Source organism: Ambystoma mexicanum, chromosome 9 (assembly GCF_040938575.1).
Source record: "Ambystoma mexicanum isolate Mex_15411 chromosome 9, UKY_AmexF1_1, whole genome shotgun sequence".
Taxonomy (NCBI): Eukaryota; Metazoa; Chordata; class Amphibia; order Caudata; family Ambystomatidae; genus Ambystoma; species Ambystoma mexicanum.
Window position 1 is genome coordinate 1,137,822,699 of NC_090931.1, and position 18,124 is coordinate 1,137,840,822.

At 47.3% G+C, this 18,124-nt stretch overlaps 1 protein-coding gene across 4 annotated transcripts in view; it reads left to right on the top strand.

Moving 5' to 3' along the window:
- The window catches only part of ORC4 (origin recognition complex subunit 4), a 1,582,358-nt gene that overhangs the window by 1,081,086 nt on the left and 483,148 nt on the right, over positions 1-18,124 (top strand). The window lies entirely within an intron of this gene.

Below are 18,124 nucleotides of genomic sequence, written 5' to 3' on the forward strand. Positions count from 1 at the left end.
CTCGGAGCCTGCAGGTGAAATCTGCTCTTCTGCTCTGAAATCTGCTCTTCCTCTGCTCTGGCGTCCATTCTGTGGTCACACTTCCTTGTGAACCTCCAGCTTTGTGCTCTGCTCCTTCTACTGCTACTGCTGACCTTCCTGTTGCATTATAGTGCTCCCTTCTGCTGCAGCCTTTTATGCCCCTCAGGTGGGTTAATTGGCTTCAGGTACAGGCCCTTAAGACTAATTGCCTGGCCTTGTCCAAACTATTAGGCCTGCTTGCCTGGCCTGGGCCCCTGCCTGCCTCCTCAGCCCTCTTCTTATTCTTCACAGTCCCTGTGGGATTGTGGGCCATGCAGTCAATTTGATAGAAATTCGTTTTTTCTACTTCTTTAAAAGGCTTAAAGATGGGTTTTCCTCCCTTGATTAATAGAGGAGTTATAGGGTTTAACCTTTTATAGATGGATGGTACAATAAAAGGAACATATTCAACGTTCCTTTTGGCATACCTGTGGCATTGTGGGGGTTTCGGGGTATAAAAGATTGGTTCTTTGGATTAAACACTAGATTGAGTCACTTCCTCCTCTAAGTCTGTGGTGAAAGTGTTTCTCTTTAAGGAGAAATACTGTGTCTCACCCTGCAAAATCTCCCCACCGCTCTGTGCCTTGTCTCCACCCAGGTGATCCTCCCACAGTACACCACCCCTAGGATTGGGATTGGGATCAGGAAGCATCTTCCCTCTCCTGGCCACCTGGGAGGAGACTTTAAGGAGGGAATTAGTGGGTGATCCGCAGGATTCTCCAAAGGAGGTTATAAAAGTTATAAAAGAAAGTGGAGAAACATAAGGGGGTAGAGTAAGAAGGAATGGAAAAAGTGTGGCGAAGGAGTGGAATATTGTTAATGTGGTGGAGGGTCACATTACACCAACAGGCAGGAGAGGCTCCGAACCAAGAGAAAGGAATGTCCAGGGCAGGACTCTGTAGAAAGCGGACTTGTGGCAAGGTGCTGTAAGGAAGTCATGGTATCAAACGGTGAAGACAGACACAAGTGATCACAGTTCAAGGGTGTTTATTGAACTTCAAATGGGTTGGTTGAATGCCTATCTAAACCTAAATCTAAGAATGGGAGCAAGCTACGACCATTCAATAATAACGCAGTCCTAGTCTAGTCTGTCAATGGGCCTATACTAATAAACCTATTGCCAATCCTTACTTATAAATACAAAAGGGTGTGGGACAATGGCATATGTAAACCGAAAAGTGTTTGACAAAATGATATGTCAGGACGGTGGAGCAGTTGGCTCCCCTTCCCCATGTTTTCATCACGGGACAAGGCGGCACGTTCGAGTTTCACACACACTCTGGCTTCTCAGCCTCAAGGATACAGTTCAAAGCACAGATATCAGGGCCTTCTGCCAAAGATTCTTTTCCAATAACAGTCTCTTACTGCAGAGCGTCTGTTACAAAGTCTCAAATGTTCCATCCTTATTAGGATTTTCACATGCACAAGTTCTTGCTTTCAACGTTCATCATGGGTCTCCCTCTTCAGGCTGAGACCACCTTTTATCACAATGTTCACACTTGGTCTCCCTCGTTCGGGCCCGGGTCCGCCTACAAAAATCAAAGACATTCGAATGTGCGATGGGTTTTGCTTAAACCGTTGCAGGACTTCACTTCACACTATTGTTTTCCTCAATCTTCTACTTTAATATTTCTTGGTGGGAAACCTTAAAGCGACTTTCGATTAAGCACATTCACGGTGCCGGACCACTCTGTCAACGGTATTGTATCTTCTTTTTTCAAGTTCAAACATTCATCAGCAGTTTAGCTTTACTCGTGTCTTTCATCACACGTGTTTAACAGTGTTCGTTCCAGCGTCTGTTCCACAATGTTGCCGCCTGCAACCTTGACTTCACCACAGACCGGTCTTGCATCGGTCTTCCCAACTCACCGGCTATGTTGATCTCTTTTGCGCTTCTTTGTTCTTGGAGACAAGGGTGATACCACAGTAGTTGCTCCTGCTCCTCCTCACCTTGTTCAGTTACGTGGGAGGTCCCTCGGTATCTTCGACACTCAATCTCGGATTCTTTAGTCTGGTTTCCTTGGCCTTACGCCTTCTGCCTTGAAGGTTTCTTGAACGTAACGGCATCTTGCCGAAAAGGTGAAGGGTATTTCCCTTCTTATGAGCCCTTTTGGTTTTGTTGTCTTTCTTCCCTCATTCAGCTGCTGACCAGAAACTGCTTTTCCTTCGTGTGTTTTTCCTCACTCTGTGTGTGGCCTCGTGCTCTGTCTTTTATCCGTGTGTGGGGAAGTTTAATGGAAGTCAGGTGGGAGTGATTGTCAGTAATTGCCTGACCTCGTCTGACCACTATAGCAGGAGATGTCCGGTACACTGCTCGGGTGCGAGTCTGTTTTCTCCCAGAGCGGGCCATCCGCGTCAAAGTGCTGGAGAAGGGAAAAGGTGGGGGGTAAGGGACCTGGTAGGAAGGGCTAAAGGTGTTGCAAGGTGAGGGATACCGCATCTCACCATCCGGTGTCCCACTCCCCGAAGTCCACTCACCCAGGTGACCCTCTCGCACTGGTCCACTCCCAGGGTCTGGATCCAAAGGTGATGGCTGTACCCTGGCCACATGAGAGAGAGAGATCCGCGGGGACTAGCGGGTGAGACACCTTCTGGTTTCTCACAGTGCCAGGAGGTAGATAGTCTGAAGTGACATGTCTCTTGTAGCGAGGAATGTAGTGAGAGGCCTTTCAGTGCAGCCTCCTATCATCCTGTGGCTTCAATCCTTTTTGGAAGGTCCGCTATGCACAGCCCATCTACACAGTCCACCCACAAGCACCAAGTCTATAGCGGACACCCAATAGTAAAGCTTCTACTTCTGGACACTAGAAGACATTGTGTGGGAACCCTTTTACGCTCAAAACTATAACCTTACATGTATTTGTTTTGATTTGATGGGAGAGATCGTATTGAGGACTTACTGAGAGCTGGAATATCTTTTCGTTGGACTCTTGAAATTCCCAGAGCAACACTTTCTCTTCAGTGTTCCTGAAGTCCTCCTCCCACATCCTGGAGAAAAAACGTCCCGATTACTTTAGTTTAGTTCAAACCTTACCTGTTAAATATTTTGACACCATTTTGTTTTGGATCCCTAATAAAAGCTTTTGGTAAGTGTATCATTTATTTGGCTTCTTATTTTACTGATCCCCCATCACCTATGTGGCATACCAGATATTACCAGCTTTTAGGAAATATTTTTCTTTTAACAACCTTCCCTGCAGAGTTCTATGGACCCCAAACGTGTTGCTCTTGTTTTTAGCCTGTTCTGACTTTTTATAGGGAAATTAAGCCTTCAGCGTCACTCTCCTGGCCTTTTGCTCATTTTATTATGGGGAAACTGATCAGTCCTTGAGACTATCAGCACTGGGAAACTGTTTCCCTTTTGACGTTTACACTTTTGTAACTTTTTAACATTGCACACAGCATCTTACAATGCAGTGCAGTGGGCATACTTATGTACCACCTTAGTCTTTTACACTTGGAATATTTGGTTATTTTTATGTGTCTAAAGACAAGTGGTGGCAGCAATTGTATTTTTACCATTTGTTTGTTATTACTAGTGTGCCCATTTGCATTTACAGCTGTGAGGATCCAGTATCGAGACATGGACACCGAGGATTCATGGTGGTTTTCATAGACTTTTTATTGAAATAATAAAGGGGTTGAAAAATGCCCAACTGTCCTTAATCTAGGGGGCATTTTCCTACCTCAACCAAAACTAAGGGTCTGTTAAGTGTCAAGATGTCAAAAGCAAACATTTCCTGTGTCCAAAATCCTATCCTAGTCCTCACATTCTAAAACTAACTCTAAGGTGTTAAGGGTATTGTCTTTTGCTTAGAAATTGCACACATTGTCAAGCTCAAATAAATATGTAACTCCAACAAAGGTTCCATATGGATAATGTTCACGGTTCCAGAGGGCATGGTTCCCTTCCCCAGGCTTCTCTAAACCAAAACAAAAGTTCAAAGAATAACCAAGTTCTTTATAATTCAAGAGGATAACTCCCTAATGTTCTGCAATTCACTCTAGGGGAAATTATTCCCTTCCCCAGGTCTCTTTCACATTCAATATAATTTCAAATCTTAAGAGCACAAGTCTTCCTTGGAATTCTCCTTTCAAGACAACACAACTTTGGTGCAGGTTCCAGACTCACAAGACACCTGATATACTCCCCTGCCAGGTTCTCTCATACAGCACAATTCTTTATGGGTCAGGTTTCTTCAGTACAAGGGGGCATGGGTTTTCCCTTAATTAAAGTCACTTTATGGGAAAGTACTGTGATCATGAAGATGACACTGATTCCAATGAGGATTACTCTTTCCTCTCTCTAGGCAACCAATTCACTTGTTGGGATGGTTGATAATGGTTTCAATGGAAAAGAAGGGTTTGCGTCACGCGCATCATATTGGTGACTGGGGTAGATGCAATGTTACCACAATGTTGCAATCTAGCATGTATCTAGTATAGTTAATGATAATGGGATGAGTGTTCCTATTAGTGTTATTTTGTGTATAGTTGATACATTTTAGATTTGCATATGCTTAGCAACATAATGATAAGACAGCAGATACAGTGTGCACACAATATAGTTGTGTGGCATGCAATTTAGTGCCCGAAGATGGGAAGCAAGGAGATTTATATGAGCATGCGAGAGAAGAGATTTGCGGATGAGGAAGCCATTGTGAGGGAACGCGGTAGACTTGAACACATGTGCACAGACCTATATACACAGGGGTTTTCAGGAAAATGTTTGGGTCACTTGGGGAACACAGGGTACATGATGAATACATGGGAAGGTTGCATACCGCAGGTTCCTCATAGCTGGGGTTTGTATAGGCTGCAGAAACCTGGGTTGGCGATATAAACTCTGTGTGACCTGGGAAGTGAGTTGATTGAGGTCGAAGGATGGGGGAAGGCAGCTAACTGTATTCGGCCATCTGCGATAACATCATATGGTCAGTTGCGGCCCGGACAGAGTGGAGTGCTAGTGGGTCACAAGTTTTACGACGTGGGTGCTGTTATGGATAAGAGATGTAATCTTCCTGCAAACATGGGAGTTTTTTATTCAGTGACCAGGAAAGTCCAGCCACATGGCAGGGTCGGCTTGGGGCAAGGGGTGCTTAAGGGGCATAGGTGACAAATGGTTAATGGGTTTCAATCAGGTTCTCGGGGAAATGGCCAGGATGTGGCCAGAGGCCATGCGATCTGAAATGGTAGTCGTAATAGATTAGCACAAAATGAGAAGCATCAGGGACGCAAGCAAGTCTGGGTGGATAAACTGTTCATCGCCGGTTCAAAGGGAACTTTTGTTACTCTCCCTCCTTGTCATGATCTCTGCTTCCAAAAGGCCAGGACTTACCCAACTCCCTTGGAAGCAGACCCATAACCCAGGTTCCGAGTGCCAGCCAGTCCCAATTGGGATCTTTTGGACCCTGTCCTGGCGCCAGTGGCGCCAGGCTCATAAATATGCCCAGTCCCAGCGCTGCAAGCGCCGGGCTCATAATGCTTGGGTGGACTTACCTGCAGCAGACCATGCTGCTTACTTACCTGCCAGTTGAACCCCTGATCCTCTTCTGTTTGGGACTACTTTTCCTGTTGGGTGGGGCAGGAGCCACTCCCTAGGTTCAGAACACGAACTCTTCTGGAAAGCAGGAACTCTTTTCTTACCTAGGCGTGGCTGTGGAAGGAGACACCTAAGCACTACAGGAGGCTATTTAAACCACACCCGATGGATGAATCTTGCTTTGCGTTATTCTGCATCCTCTGCAGCAGAACGCTCATCGTGTCTTCTGCATCTGATCCTGGGCCTAAAGGAAAAAGGCTTACCATCCTGAATCCAGTCTTCAGCAACATCTATAAAGACAAGAAAGAACAGGTTAGCACTACGGTCTTCAGTGACAGCGCAGCTCTTACCTGGTCCATCGGCTGTCATCAACGCCTCGCGCAGCATTCCTGCATCTGAAAGACAAAGGCTTACCTACTCTTCACGCGCTCCGGAGGTCATCGCACTGCATTCCGGCATCTGAAAGACAAAAGCTTACCAACTCTTCGCACGCTCCGGAGGCCTTCGGCGCTGCATCCCGCATCTGTAAGACAAAAGAAGGTGCGTTTAAAGACATTGGGTAACGTTAAATACTCACGTGCCATTACTCCATCCACGCCGAACTCAGTGGGCATTCCGGCATCCTTCAGCAGCTCCGAACTGGTACCTGCAAAATAAAAGGACAGTTAGTGCGCATCGTGAAGCAAGCAACAAGCGCTTACTTACGCGCTTCCAGGCGCTTCTATTCCGCATACGGGTCCATCCTCAACTCACTTCAGCCAGTCAACCGCCATCGCCGGAACCCTGCAAAATAAGAGACAGCATTACAAAAGACTTTTAAAGACATTTGAAATACTCGGAACTCACCGTTCGTGAAGTAAACGACGGACAGCAGTCCTCTGAAGTCAAGAGGCCTGCGCTACCTATCCAGTGAAGAAACTGGTTACAGCACCCTGCCCCGAGGCAGATGGAGAGCTCGGCGTTCACTTACCTAAGGTGAGAGCGTTAACCTTTGGGGTTCTACAGGAGAGGAGAAAAGGAAAGAGATAGGGACACCCCAATAACCCCAGTTCATTAATCCCATATTTTCTATCTGCAGACATCTTACTCTTCGAGTCAGGCATACAGTGCACAGAGGTCCAGCCCAAATAGCCAACCGGGTGCTACACATCACTTTTGAAGATACGGTAGTCGCCCAGTCAAGACCGGCGCCTCTGCGAGAATCAGGTGAGCGTTACACTCCTCATGTTGATGAAGTGTCCTTGTAAAAGCCACATGCATCACGCCTGGGGTTAGAGGTCCCCGACCAGATGAAAATTGTAATAAATTAGGTTTGTTGTAGGTGAATGTGAAACCATGTGGTGATGTCAAGACCGACTACGTGAAGAGCCCAAGAAAGGGTTGTACTATAAATATGAGTTAATGCAAATGTGTATGCCAAAGGGGATGGTGGTTAAGTGAATGTATACAATGAGTGCTTAGGAATTGTGGGGGGGGGGGGGTAGATTTACTTGTACAGGGTGAGCCAATCATGTTTTGGGGAATGACTTTGTAACAAAATTTGTGGGAGTGTATTAAATGTTGGAACAATGTATACAAAGTGTAACCTTTGTGCGGTTCGGAATGAATCTGGTTAGCTATGTTTCTAAAGAGTCGTCTAGCCCCTTCCGGCTGCTTGTATACAATAAACTTGCTTTACGGACAATCGTGCACTTACTACTTAAGAGGTGGGCCTATTTTGGGTAAATACCAGAGGTCTACCCCTACATTTGGTGACCCCCGACGTGATCTGCAGGCTTTCCGAGACGCTGGGAGTTTCCTGTTTGCACAAATCGTCTGTGGCGCTCCTCCACGGGGACCAGTCTTTTGGGGGAAAGCCTGTTTGCTCCCTAAAGCGTGGTGCCACAGGCCATCCGTGCAGGCCGAATTGAAGGAGCACTACTTCGGAACGAGTCAGAGGATATTTTTACATGAGTGTACTTTGGCGGATACATGAAGAGGGTTATAGGGGAAAAGAGGATTTTCATTGATTTGCATGTTTCTGACAGGGTAATTTGAGGAATCTGAGGGCGTCCTCGCTTCTTTTCCCTGGATATCCTCCTCCCGGGTGGCCAGGGAAAGGCCATTGCTATCAGATCCTGACCCTGGAGGTGGATACGCAAGGGAGGACTACCTGGGTGGAGGAGACTTGGCGAATGGAGGTGAGGCACCCTTGGGTGAGACGCAGTATCCCCCATTGCCCTTTTCCAATGAGTCCGACATCCGCCAGACCTTTGTAGGCTATTGCCAGTACTGTCCCTATTTTTCCAGTAGATTGTTCCCCAGTAGACACCAGTCAGGTACTGGGACATGAAAGAGACAAACCAGAGCCATACATCCTCCTTTTATTGACACACACCTTTTATGTACTGGGATGAGGAGGAGGCAACAAGAGCAGTGCATATCTCCCAAACCAGCACAAGCGGTCTAGTGCTTTTTGGACCAATCGCCTTGGCGTGAGGTTTAAAAGCAGGAAGAACAGGGGGGATATGGAGTCGGCTGTAGAAGCAGGTCTACAGACTGTTGGACAAGAGCAGACCTCTCCTGTAAGGCGGCATGGCAGGCGGAGTGCTCGAGAATGCAGAAAGATGCAGAGTGTATGCAGCGGGAAGCAAGGCTAAAGGAAGCTAGAGCCCTGTGGCGGAATACAGAAAAGGAACCAGTGTGACCAGGTGAAGTGCAAAGTGAGGCCTGAGCTGCGAGAGATGCATCGGTGGTGGGGGGCAAAGTCACAGAGAGCTGCTGTGGAGACGGAGTGAGGCCCTGCACGAGCGAGAGAAAGCTTGTGGTAGCCAGAATGCTCGCTGGAACGCTGTAAGCACTGACTGGTGTTTGTCAACCTATGAAGGGGGATACCGGGATAGCTGGCAAGCATGTAAGACTTATAAGAAAGTTAATGAATGCCGATTTAAATGAAAGAAATCACTTTGAATACCGACCTGAATGAAGGCAAGTACGGTTTAATACCATAATGAATGAAAGCAGTTTTGTGTAATCACATGATATAAAGGAACTGTGTAGCTTGAGAGAACAAGCATTGGCAAGAGCCAAAAGAATATATGAAAGTGCAACAAGTGAATAGTGGCAAAACAAGCAATTGTAGTAAAGCATCATGAGGATGTGAAATGAGAATAAATCAAGCACCACTGTCGAGCTGAAACGGTGGCAACCTGCATATGAAGAAGCAAATAAGGTTTGTCGATTGCACTACCTGTAATGGGTGGACCGCGTGGTCCGATAACTGCGCCAAGACTGAGTACATCCATCTGTGGAAAAGCCACTTAAATCACCCATAAAGAAGCTTGTGATTGAATGTAAAGGAATCTTGTGTGATCTGAATTCAAAGAACTGAACCCTATGAAATTGGTGAAAGGTAACCAAACCAGAAGAACTGGCAAGTGCATCCCAAGGCATTGTGTTGTTTTGGAAAAGGTGAAAGACTTGAAAGTTTGGGGAAGGGGAACCCCTTTTTGCACTGTGAATTATCTTGAACCTTGGGGAAGGAAAACCCTTTTCAAACCAAGTGCTGGAAGAAGCTCTGAACTTTTTTTTGGACACTTCTTGTTTGATGCCGACATCCCTACACATTGTATACAAATAGATATGAGGACAAACATAGGTTTTGGACACACATTTGCTTTGGACTTCCTGACACAGACTGTTTGGAAATATTTCATTTAGGTGTACCTTTCCCTCCATTTGTGGGGACCCCTCAACTGTTTCCCTTAGTCTTTGACTATGTTGCCATTTCTTTGTAACTTTTTAACAGTGCACAATGTACCTTCCAGTACCATGCGCTGGTGTAATTTTTGTTTTATGGCCCTAGACACCCTCAAAGGATTTTTTTGGTGATGGTAAAAGTGTGCCTGGGACGAATTGGTGGCAGCAGTTATGTTGTACTTCTTTTTACTGAATACCACTGTGTTTATCGTGTTTGGTTCAAGACTGTGGGCAGGTTTGAAAACGGTCGAGGCACAAGTCTTTTGTTCTGTCCCATGGCCATTTTGTCCCTTGCCTTCACCCAGGTCGAGTAACCCGGGTTTTCCTTATTTGGGCATGCAGCCTCCCAAGAAAACTGATCTCTTTCGCAGGCTTCTGCCTGTCATGTGTGTGCCCAGGAAGCGGGTTGGAACTGTCTGGTCTCAATCCAAAGTACTGGTGCCCGGATGTCTGGAGTGCCTGAATGACTGGGAGCACCTTGGCCTGTGATGGGTCCACGACTGGGATGCCTGCATGAGACCAGATCTTCAATTGACAGTCCTCGATTTTGGTGCAAAGCTAATCTTGGATAAGAGAAGGGGCTCTGCATCCATCCCAGTTCAATCACCCAAGGTCTTCCCGAACTACAGAAGGAGCCAAGTATCCTGCTAGAAGAAATGGACTTGTGAAACCGCCGGAGACGCTCTATAAGGTTTTGGCACTCTTCGCCCCTTGCTTTCACGTTGGACCCCTGTTTTCTTCATCGATCAAGGAGGCCTGCCAAGGCGCTTCACCCCTTTGGAGTAGTGGGAACACCTACTCTCGGTGTCTCCTGCTTACCCACCGAATGAGCCCCTTCGGAGGTGTTCCTTGGCCATCCAGTGAACTGTCCAGCTCTAACTCGGGGTATCCTGCAGAACCGCTGCCGTCCCGAGATGGAACCCGAGGCTTGGGGCATTGCTTTTTTGTGGTCCTGTGCCCTCTTCCACCAAATTTCGCAGGCCTAGCGCCTCTACGTCCCAAATTGGGAGAGTCTGTAACACTGCTCGCATCCGTGAATCCCGCGTCACTACCTGTTGGTGACGGTCGATATAGGTGCCTTGCTGTGCTGCTCTCCTGTGCCCTGACGCCCGCTGCATCAGAATTTTCTTCATACCTCCTTTGGAAGCTGAGAAAAGGCAACTGTCCTGTCACGGACAATCGTTCTATCCCGCAGACGTTGAGAGCCAGAGTGCCGCGAAACTGCAGGACTCAAACCTACTAGTGACCTCGACTAAACTGGCAAAGTTTGGTCTGGACTGTGCCGAGGGTTAGTGAGTACTTGCATCACTTACCGCTGTCCCCCTGGCACAATTGATCCCTTTTATGCACAAATATTCCTTAAAGGTATTCGATCTTGGCTGCACTCCCTAGCTATTCTCACATTTTGAAAACTGCTCTGCTGCCAAGGGCAGATCCTACTCAAATAGTCGGAACCAATTAGTCATCACCTCAAGCCCCTTCCTGCCTTGCTATAGCCCTCCCAAGAAGACCCGCTTTCTGCTTCACTTGTGCGATCGTGCACTTTTACACACAACTGTACTGTTGGGCACAAGGCTCCCTACTTCTTAGGGCTGGACTCGAAAGTTGGGGAACAACTGTGAAGAATTGCCTATTGCTCCCTATGTGTTAATCCTCCTTTCCCTTTACAGGTTGTGACTGTATTTTCCTCCTTTTTAGCATTAGGAAACGTATTGTGTATATGCTGCATAGTAGAGTACTTTGTTTGGTACCTGTTTTTGCATAACTATCATCTACTGCCGTCTATTGGTCCGGTTGACAATAAATGTATAGATATTTTTTCATATACGCTGGTCTAAGAGTAATTTGTGGTTCATTGCCATTTTTGCACATTCTGGGCTTCCGATCACTCTTACCCCTCCTGAGACTTTGTCTTGACCACCTACCAAGCTACCTAGATTGGTCTGGCTTGTCCAGAAGGTTCCCCTGTTTCACTAAACTGAGGTGGCCTCCTAAACCTCTGCCCACCAGGTCAGAGTTTAGAAATCCATCTCAACACAAATTATCCTTAGTTTTATTTAGGTAGGGAAATCCCACCTTGGCATAGGGCAAGTTAGGCCCTGGTAGAGAAGCCCCTCAACGCTCACACCAGGAAAAATGCAACCCGGTAGGGAAAAAAGCCAAGCATACCACTTGCAAGGAGAAGGTTTATTTCCACAAAAAATAGAAATGCGCCAGCAAAGCACTTTGCTGCCATGGAACGTTCTGGCAAAATCAGCACAAGCAACACATCAGTGTTGTACGTTACATATGTTACAACTCCAAATAGCTGGTTGGCGAGACCCCATACGTAGGCTACCTGCTCCATTGTGGATGCCAGGCCATTGGTCCCAGAGTGTTCTGGCCATCTTCTTCCATGTGGGCTCCTCCCCGCACGTCATCAGGCACGAAGCTACACTTAATTACTCATTATAAAAAGAAAAACAATACATTCGAATGGATTGTATCCTCCCACGTTTTCCTCATCTTTGACACTTGTTGTCCAGCTTCAGATGCTTCAGCAAGATTTATACCAGTTGGCCTCAGTTCCGTTTTTCCGCAACACTGGTAGCTTCGAAAGAAATTTGTCACGCCTCACATCTTGTGACGTCTTTGTTCAATATCTATCGATACGATGTCTAACTGAACGGAGACAAGGCGGAGGTCCTGGTGGTTGGGTGTCCCCCTGACCCCTCACTATGGGTGACCGCTTTCTGGCCCTTCACTCTTGGTCCTCTCCCTACTGTGGTTGGCAAGGTGAAAAACTCTGCCTCTCTGTCTAAGGTGAACCAGGTTGCAGCTGTCTGCCAGGCAGGCCATTACCAACTTAAGGTCTTGAAGAAGGTTCTCCCCATGATCCCTGAACCTCTCCGCCCTCCGGTAGTTGCGGTTTTGGTCTTATCTGGCCTAGACTACTGCAACTCACTGTTCCTGGCCCAACCGATCGGCCTTATACAGCAGTTGCAGCGTCTACAAAACTTGGCAGCCCGGATGGCAACTGGCACCCCTTATGGAGCCCATATTATGCCAGTGCTACGCCCCCTCCACTGGCTGCCGTTCAGCCAGCGCATCAGATTTAAAGCGCTGTGCATAGTTCAATAGTGCTTTTCATTCTCAAGGCGCTGAATTCCTTCAATCTAAATTCTCTCGATACCAACCTGGACGCCCTTTGCCTCTTCGACTGCAGATCTTCTTACTGTACCCAGGTTCCGACGCACAAGGATAGGTTGCCATGCCTTCTCCATAGTTGCGGCCAACCTATGGAATGGGCTACCATTCCCGATTAGGAAACTCTCGAATCATCTGGCATTTAAAAAAGCGCTCAAAACAGCACTCTTTTAGGCATGTATGTTCTTACCTTGACACCTGGTTGAACTTGCTCTCTCTCTAGCACCATGATGCCTTCGGGTGGCCGTGCGCTTAAGAAATGAACTTAACATAACATATGTCTTCATCATCGACACTGACGACTGCAAGGTCTGGTTTCAAAAAGTGTTGGGATTGCGGATCAAAAATGTCCCTCACTGATCCGCACTGTATCTGTTTGTGGTGCCTCGGAGCAGACCACGACACCTCCGACTGTTCAAAATGCCAGTCCAGGACAGGAAAAGCCTTGAGGGAACGGAAGAGGAAGCTGAAAGTAGGCAAAATCCCTAAAGAATCTCCTACCTGACCCGTGGAACCTTCGACTGATGAGTCGAGAGGCGACTCTCCTCGGAGGAAGAAGGCCAAGCGGTCCAGGTCGAGGAGTGGCTCACACCACTCTTTGTTTAGCAAATCGAAGAGAAGGCACTGTAGGTCACCTTCGGCGACTTCGTTGTCGGATGCTTCCCCTGAAAGAGTTGCTTGCCCAACTAAGAAATGCACTCCAGCCGAGTGGGAAGCCTTCAGGGCTGAAATGCTTAAGATTATTTGAAAAACAAAAGAAAGGAAAGGTCTTGTCCGAAAGCCTGCGTGTCCTCGAGCCCATGAAAAATGCCTGATCCACATCGGATGTTACATCGAAGGATCATTCGAGACATAAGGAAAAGTCAAGGTCGTCAACACCATCGACACCTTCGGCGCCCACCAAACCCTTGACATCGATGGCAGAGCCTTCGACGCCAGCTACACCACCCTTTCCAGCTGGACCATCGAGGCTGAGCGCCCCTCCTTCTACAGCACCGATAAAAAAGAAAAGCATCAACGATTTCTGTGGCGTCGAAGCCAAATTTGCCAAAAACGGTAATTCAGACAAAATATATGCTCCACTACCTAAAAAAAGAATCATTAGCGGTCTGAAGATGAAGCCCCATCTGACCTACAATATGGTACACCCAATGTACCAGAAAGTTTCATCTCAGAAGAGTCCAGAATGAAGGACCTTTATGACAATTTGCAAACTGCAAGTGGGGTAGATACCTCACCCGAATTTGAATTTGGGAAGCCAGATCCTGGGGAGCATGCAGATCTGTCCTACAGGCAGCTCATGTCAAAGGTGGTAGAATACATGGGTTGGAGTAGGCCTCCATTATCATATGAACAGGACAATCAGGTCCCATCTGGCCTTTCCATAGGGCATTGCAGAAAAGGGTGGCTAGGAATTGGGAGACTCCGGAGTCCAATCCGGCAGTTGATGAAAACTTAACTAAGAAATACGGCCCTTCCAGTAGTAACTCAGACTATCAGTCAAAACACCCCACTCCGGAGAGTCTGGTGGTTCAGGCAGCTACTGCTACTTCCAAACAAGCGGCGTACCCTTCCATCCCTCCTGATGGGGACGACAAACGCGTAGATGGATGGGCAAGGAATGTATTCTCTGCAGGGAGCAATGCACTAAACTCTCCCAACTCCACTTGTGCCCTCGCAAAGTTTACATACACTCTATGGGCGGCAAAAGCACATTACCGAAGGGGATAAAGGAGACGGCTTCTTAGCTATTATTAGAGATGGCAAATAGGCTATGTGCGAGTGTCTTCAGTCAGGTTTGGATTCTGCGGATAGTATCAGGAGAACCATGGCTACCAGCACCGTTATGCACAGATTTGCGTGGTTGAGAAAGTCGGGTTTTGCACCTAATGTGCAATCTAGACTTATCAACATGCCTTTTGACAGGTCTCGTCTTTGGTAACAAGGCCGACAAGAGCCTTGAGAAGTTGCAGACCTCAAAGGCGGCAGCCAAATCTTTAGGCACCGCTTTTAGGCAACCTCAGCGTTTTCATCCTAGTGGGCAATCTTTGAGGGTTGGATCTTTTCGCTACTACTCCTCAGTTGGAAGGGCGAGAGGAATGGCCAGTCAAAGAGGCCAAAGAAGATTTCCTCGTGGTGGACGAGGTAGAGGTGCAAAGCCAGCTCAAGCATCCGCCTCCTTACCATCGGCCTCTGCATCTGCAGCCAGCAAAACCGCTCTGAGGTCTTGAGTCACAGTTCACCAGTGGGGTGCAGACTATCTCAGCATCTGGAAGACATTACTTCGGATGCTTGGGCTCTGGAAACAGTAGCCCACGGTCACTGCCTTCCTTTCATAAAGAAACCTCAGAACAATCTACAAGGGAACAGCTCTTTGAGGATTCCGCATCCGCTCCTTATGCAGGAAATTTTAACCCTGCTAGAGAAAGGTGCTATAGAACCAGTGCCTGTAGCAGAGAGGAACAAGGGATGTGGTACTCTTATTTTCTGGTACCCAACAGGGACGGAGGACTGAGACCCATCTTGGACTTCACATACTTAAACAAGTTCCTCAGGAAGGACAAGTTTAAGATGGTCACACTTTCTCATATCCTTCAGGCCCTCCAACTCCAGGATTGGTTTGTGTCATTGGACCTTCAGGATGCTTATTTTCATTTGTCAATCTATCTCGAGCACAGAAAATACCAGAGGTTCGCAGTTGGCAGTTCTCACTCAATTTCGAATTCTGCCATTCGGGCTAACCGCCGCCCCAAGGGTTTTCACCAAACTGATGGCGGTGGTGTCAGCGAGTCTCAGGAGAGGGGGGATTTACGTCTACCACTACCTAGACGATTGGCTAATCGGGGCGCGTCCTCCCGAACAAGCCCGGGATCATCTCAACGTCACCTGCCACTTTCTTCACAGACTGGGCTTCTCCCTCGATTACAACAAGTCCCATATGACACCTTCTCAGAGGCTCCAGTACATAGGAGCTGTATGGGATACATCCTTGGGAAATAGCTTGCCACCCGAGGTGAGGGCTCAAGACATTCTTCAGATGGTTGCCAACTTTCAGAATGCCCACAGAGTACCGGCCTTCAATTTTTTGAGGTTGCTCGGCCTCATGGCATCCTGCATTTTTCTGGTGTCAGAGGCCCGCCTGAGAATGAAATCCCTTCAATGGGCTCTAAGAACTCAATGGTCCCAGTTCTCAGGAAAGATGTCGGACCGACTTCAGCTTCCAACCAGGGTCTCACAGGATGGCAATCAAGGCCGGAGATTACAGCAGAGACGGACGCCTCACTAACGGGGTGGGGAGCCCATGCCAACTATCTCAGTCAGCGGTCAGTGGTCTCTATCGGAGTCCAAACTACATATCAATCTTTTGGAGCTGAGGGCAATCAGACTAGCGCTGAAGGTCTATCTGCCCTTTGTACATTGAAAGAATGTCCTGATAATGACGGACAACACAGTGGCCATGTACTACCTCATCAAGACAGGAGGTGTAGGGTCCCTACCACTGTGCAGAGAGGCAATGCAGCTCTGGTACTGGGCAATTCAAGAAGGAATCTCCCTATCAGCAGTACACCTAGCCGGGGAGGAGAACATGGCGGCAGATGCTCTGAGCAGGCAGAGCAGTCTCCCACGAGTGGGAACTAGCTCAGGAAGTCCTTCAAGAGATATTCACCCTTTGGGGAACCCCTCAAGTAGATCTGTTTGTGACCGAGGTCAACCGGATGTGCAAAAGATATTGCTCCAGGGAATTTCCTCCAAGAGGAGCTCTAGGAGACGCGTTCGTAGTGGACTGAGAGTTTCCACTCCTGGACGCATTTCCTCCAGTCCTTACCATTCCTCATGTTATCAGGAGGTTGAGAAGGTTTTGGAAACGCATGATCCTAATTGCCCTGGAATTGGCCAGGAGGACGTGGTACCCGGACCTTCTGGACTTGTCCCTCTTTCCTCCGATGTGTCTTCGACAAAGAGAGGACCTTCTCTCGCAAGAGGAGGGTCAGGTTCTCATCCAGAGGTCAAGACACTCAACCTTCACGCTTGGTTTCTGAAAGGCTGAGATATAAGGATTGGACCTCCCAGATGCCATAATGGAGGTGTTGCTTTTGGCCAGAAGGCCAGCAACAAAGTCTTTGTGCCGTTGGAATACATTTTGCAACTTGTGCAAGGGAAAGAATGTAGAACTTTTTCTGTGTAAAACACCAGATGTTTTATCCTTTCATCTATCCTCAGCCAATCAGGGTTCCAAATTGGTACTATCACAGGTTACTTGGCGGCGCTGTCCATTTTTAAGCACTTGTCAGTTGACTGTTCCAATTTTAAAATTCCACTGGTGACACAATTTTTAAAGGGGCTAACCAATGTGTTCACCCACATTCCCTTTCCAGGTTCCACTTTGGGACCTAAATCTGGTTCTAAAATTCCTAATGTGTGCAGCCTTTGAACCTCTGCGCACATGTCCTTTAAGGTTATTAACCTTTACAACCATTTTACTGGTAGCTCTGACATCAGCCAGTAGAGTGAGCGATTTACAGGCACTTTCATCGAAGCCACCCTTTACTATCTTCCACAAGGATAGGGTTGTTTTAAGGTTTAAACCTTCTTTTTTGCCCAAAATCATTTCTGATTTTCATTTGAGTCAGAAAATTGTTCTACCTTCTTTCTATCCCCACCTCATCCTAGCAAGGAGGAGAAAAGACTACATAGGTTAGCCCCTCGGAGAGCGTTAAGCTTTTACATCTCAAGAATGTCTAAGTTACGTATTGATTACCAACTTTTCATTGGATATACAGGACATAAGCTCGGTCAGGCTGTTACTAAACAGACCTTATTCAGATGGATAATTCTGGCTATATCAGAATGGTACTGGCTGGCAGAAAAATACCCTCCCAAAGGTTTAAGAGCCCATTCAACCAGGAGCATGGCTACATCTACAGCCCTGCAAAGGGGTGTGCCAATTAGAAACATTTGTGAAGCGGCAACGCACACATTCACTAAACATTATTGTTATCTTCCCTTTGTCAGGATGGTACTTTTGGCAAGGCAGTCCTTCAGTGTGTCCATGAAAATATTTGAGGTCTAATTCTACCCTCTCCTCCAAACGAAATACTGCTTGGGGAGTCTGTCAAAGATGAGTAATACACAGGAAGACGCAATCCATTCGAAGAACAAGTTACTTACCCCAGGTAACGTTCTTTTGACTTGATGTTCCTCCCACATATTCCTCCTCGTCCTCTCATCATACCCCTCAGTAGAATTTCCCGTGCTATTACAGTTTCCTTTCCATCAAGGCTGAGTACGGTCACTCCTGTGTTTTCCGGGCATCTCTGCTGCTAAAGGGGGAAAAACAGAACTGAGGCCAACAGGCGCTGCGTGTGCTATCTATGCCTTCGATGACCTCATCTTGGACGGAGGCCTTTGAGGGACATCGAATTGTCGACGCGCAGCGCCCTCTGCCAAACATTTATTCCGAAATAGCTGAAGCTGGACGACAAGTGTCAAAGAAGAGGAATACGTGGGAGGAACATAGTCTAGAGAATGTTACCATGGGTAAGTAACTTGTTCTTCTTTATCTCTAACCTAATGTGCACCTGTTACTGCAGACAAGGG